Source organism: Triticum dicoccoides, chromosome 1B (assembly GCF_002162155.2).
Source record: "Triticum dicoccoides isolate Atlit2015 ecotype Zavitan chromosome 1B, WEW_v2.0, whole genome shotgun sequence".
NCBI lineage: Eukaryota > Viridiplantae > Streptophyta > Magnoliopsida > Poales > Poaceae > Triticum > Triticum dicoccoides.
Window position 1 is genome coordinate 697,303,655 of NC_041381.1, and position 4,542 is coordinate 697,308,196.

The window sequence follows — 4,542 nt, forward strand, 5'->3', positions numbered from 1 at the left end:
ACGGCGGCGAAGCGGGGTCGGGGGAGACGGCGGCGGGGAGGGTCGAGGGAGACGGCGGCGAGGCGGGGCCGGGGGAGACGGCGGCGAGGCAGGGTCGGGGGAGACGGTCGCGAGGCGGGGTCGGGGGAGACGGCGGCGAGACGACGGCGAGGCGGAGGCGACGAGGGGGAGAAGAGAGTGGTGAATTGGGGGAGGAAGATCAGGAGGGAATCAGGCCGCGCGGGAGGTTAGGTGAGAATAGATTTAACAGTAGCATTGGAGGGGAAAACGTGTTGTTGCTAAAATCGGTAGTAGTAGCGTCGTTTCTAGAAGGGCGCTACTACTATACCTAGCACATCGAGAACGGTGTGGCAATTATAGTAGTAGAGCGTTCAGTTCCTGCCGCGCTACTGCTAAGGGGGTAACAGTAGTGCGGTTTTGGCAGACGCGCTACTGCTAATTAGCAGTAGCGCTCCATTTTAACACGCGCTACTGGTAAGATTCTGTGTATAAGGTTTTCCCTAGTAGTGCAACCCTGATTCCCTACGACTTTCAAGACAAAAGACGGAGTAGCTGCGGTGACTACAAAGGCGGCGTGGGGACATGAGCAATAGAGAAAACACCGGCGATGATGAGAAACCATGTCAAAGGCTGGGAGGCGATGTGAGTGAGAAGAGGATGTCATGGGTCCCATCATGCCTTGCGCCCCCCTTCAAGTGTGGCTAACTAGCACTGGAGCCTCGCTGGAGCGTCGAACCATGCGTCACAACATGCTAGATGTGACAACTTGCAAGAGCCAAGCCGGTGGTGGCGGTAGCGTGTGCAGGGCAACATATGGTGTTAGAGGTGGCTATGCGAGGATCTGAGCTCGCAACGGAGGCGGTCAAGCAACGTACCTGAAAACTTCTAACAATGGCGCGACAGGGAGTGGAATGCAGTCGCTGGGAAGCGATGCCGAGTGACTCGCTGTTAGGGCAACCTCTCCCATCCATGCTTCATCGCCGAGCCCATGGATTCGTCTATCTCTGCCTGTAGCTCCAATGTATGATTGTGGGCAAGTGAATCCCGATGCCTTCACTCTGGCTAGTAGTTTAGGTTAGGGTTTTTCTCCTCTTAGGGTGGCACTCGGGAAGATGACAACGATTCTTCTCCGAGTTTATCTTTTGTCCATCCAGATGTAGTTGACTGAGCTCTAGCGTAGATTCCTGCCATCTCCTTGGGGTAGTGAGGTTACAGTTTCTCATCATGCGTGCACGACAACGAGATTTGGTATATGTTGCTTCAAATCTATCAAGGGTTCAACAACGACAACCATGGCTCCAGGGTGCTGGTCCTTAGGGCACGTGCAGGAATACTTCTTGGGTGTCATCGACAAGGTCAAGCCACCTCTGCTAGGGGAGCGGCGACAACGGCAGCTCATTCTGATGGTGATAGTGATCGTTTGGTGATGTAGACACCTCGATGTAATTTTTACTATGTTTGATGTGCTTTGTACTTATGATGAATTTCTATAATACATCTTAATCTTTTTCACAGAAAGGTTCAGCACCCACAATTGTCTAACACTCTGTGTTTTCTTTTTAGAATTTCCACCCCTCTGTGCTAACGATAATCCACTGCTCACCTGGGCCTCGGTGATGGAGCCCATGAAAAACAATCGCGAGTCGTTAATTTAATTAAGCCCACACGCATGGTCGAATTCAAACGGGCTGAACTTTTGCCTTCATCTTGTGAAGTTAAAAGCTTTTGCACTTCGGCTTAGAGAGGAAAAAACTAGCTGGATCTTTTTAGAATTGACGGTGCGGTGAAATGTGGCAAATAGACGAGGATATACATGCGGGTGGGGCGACTTGGACTGGTGAACATTTTTCAATTGTTAACATTTGTTAAACATTTTCATAATATAGGGTGAACATTTCTCAAATACAAATTGAATAATTTTACAATATATGGTGAACATTTTTGTAACACATGTTGAACAGTTTTCCAATATATATTGAATATTCTTGTAATATAAATTGCAAGAAAATTGACATATGCTGAACAATTTTATAATACACGGTCAACTTGTGTGTATTATACTGTTAATTTTTTTAATACAGTCAACAAATTAAACACATACTGATCACATTTTAATAAATGATGATTTTTTTATTTTTATTTTAAACTTTAATAGGCTCTTATATATTGAAAGTCCTAACATAGGTTCAAATAACCGATTTTTTGAAACAAAACTGACTAAAAAGCGAAGAAAAGAAAACCCAACAAAAGAAAATTGCTCAATAGGGGCGTGCCATGGAGTGGGCTGGCGGCCATTACCCATGTACTGTGCGAAGGGTCATCTACTTGACGCTCACGACTGTAAGCAAGAGGTCTCTTGAAAAGTGTCAAAGCAGTCTTCTAGCTAGTATGCAGAAGCACCCTGACCATACGTACAAGTGTAGTTAGGCGATCTTCAACATCGATCCCCAAAGTGTACACGGTATCCATCCAAGGATAGCGATACGTGAGCCGGTCATTTTACCATGCTCGAATACATTTTAAATTAAATTTAAACAAAATAGATGAATTTCATTAATAATGACGGAGTTCACTATAGTTCACTCATAATTTACATAAAACTTGCAATATTTGGTCCGCTTAACCTGCACCTAAAAAACTAGACTGTTTTGTAGCGGATGATGACCTCGTACGCGTGTGGCCGGCTTGGCCAGCGGCACTGCCGTCACCGTCCCTGCCAACGTCACTGGAGTGGTCCTACACACGCGGAATGGTGCGGGGACGCCGGAACCCTGCCCGGCCGCCGCCTGGCACTAACGACTGTAATGACATTATTAATTAATTGGGGAGGTGTTTTAAAAAGAAGATCAAATCCAAGATTACATAGCTCATCCATATAATTTATGAGTGGCTCGCCAACCAAACTAGTAAAAAAACACGCGCAAGTGTTTCTGGCCGGCTAAGCCCAAAGGACATAAGTGTTCGTGCATCAACCAGAATAGCCAACAAATCCGCCAAAATATTAAATAAAATTGGTGACTTGGGGTCACCTCGCCTCATTCCCTTCTAGGTTTGGAAATAATGACCATTGTCATAATTGACCTTAACCCCAACACCCCCGCCCTGAATGTAAGATGCCACTTCTTGCCTCCATTCAACCGCAAAACCTTTCATGTAAAGGGCTTGTGGAAGAAAATACCATTTTACTTTGCCGTAGGCCTTTTAAAGTCCCCCTTAAAAATAAATCCATTGAGTTTCTTAGTGTGGAGCTCATGGATTGGCTCATAAAGGACATCCACTCCCTCAAAAATATTACGACCAGGCATAGATGCTATATATGTTCAGTGCACGACATTATGAGCAATAGTAGACAATCTATACGTTCATCAAGCAAATAGGTCTAAATTATTCAATTCAAACAACATCTACTTTCTTAGGTAAAAGCATGGAAATTCCAAAAGTTGAGACAAAACAACCGAATATCGTCATTGTGCAGGTCCTCAAGAATTGGAAGAAGATCACCCTTCACTAGTAGAAAAGGGGGCATCAGTCCCGGTTCGTAAGGGCCTTTAGTCCCGGTTCTTGAATCGGGACTAAAGGGTCGTGACTAATGCCTCCCCCCTTTAGTCCCGGTTCTAACACGAACCGGGACTAAAGGTCGCGGCCACGTGGAGCTCCACCTTTAGTCCTAGTTGGTAACACCAACCGGGATTAAAGGAAATTTTATGATTTTTTTTTGAATTTTTTTTTGAAATTTTTGAATTTTTTTTATTTTCAAATTTCTGAATTATTTTAACCTCTAATCTCTAATCACCACCCCTCATCACTGCTCAATTTATCCTCTAATCTCTAATCACCCCTCATCATTCCAAATCATCTAACTTCCCGAACGGTCACCCATCCTCCCACTCCCCAGCCTGAGCACGCTTAACTTCCGGGTTCTATTCTCCCTCGTTTCCAAGTCTGCACTTGTTGTTTTCCTGACAATAGTAAGATGTCAATCCTATTAACCCTCAGGAATTTTGCTTGAGCATGAAGTGACACATTTCACTGTTTGAGTTTGAAACTATTGTTTTAAAAATCAATAATTATTTAGTAACACTAATATTTCTTGAATAATTAGTTTGACCATTGTTTGACCAGATTTGACCAAAATTCAAAATAACTATTTAGTAACACTAATATTCTAGAATAATTAGTTTGACCATTGTTTGACCACAGTTTGATTTTTTTTTGATTTTTTCCACTCTAGATCTTAAAAGCCCCATAACTTTTTTTCTGTTAGGTTTTTGAGGATTTTGAAAATGTTTAATGGGGTTCCCCCAGTTAAATTTGGATGTAACTTTTTGAGTAGATGATTTTTCATATAAAAAACTTTTTCATCCGAGTTAGTATGCAAAAGTTATGCCCATTTTACTAAATTCTAAAGAGATTTTGCAAATAAAGTCGAAATTTACATTTGCAAATTTTCCCAACAACTAGACCACATATCACATGGGAAACTTATTTTTTTAATATTTTTTTTTGACATTTTCATCATTTTCTTTTTAAAAAAACTGAAAA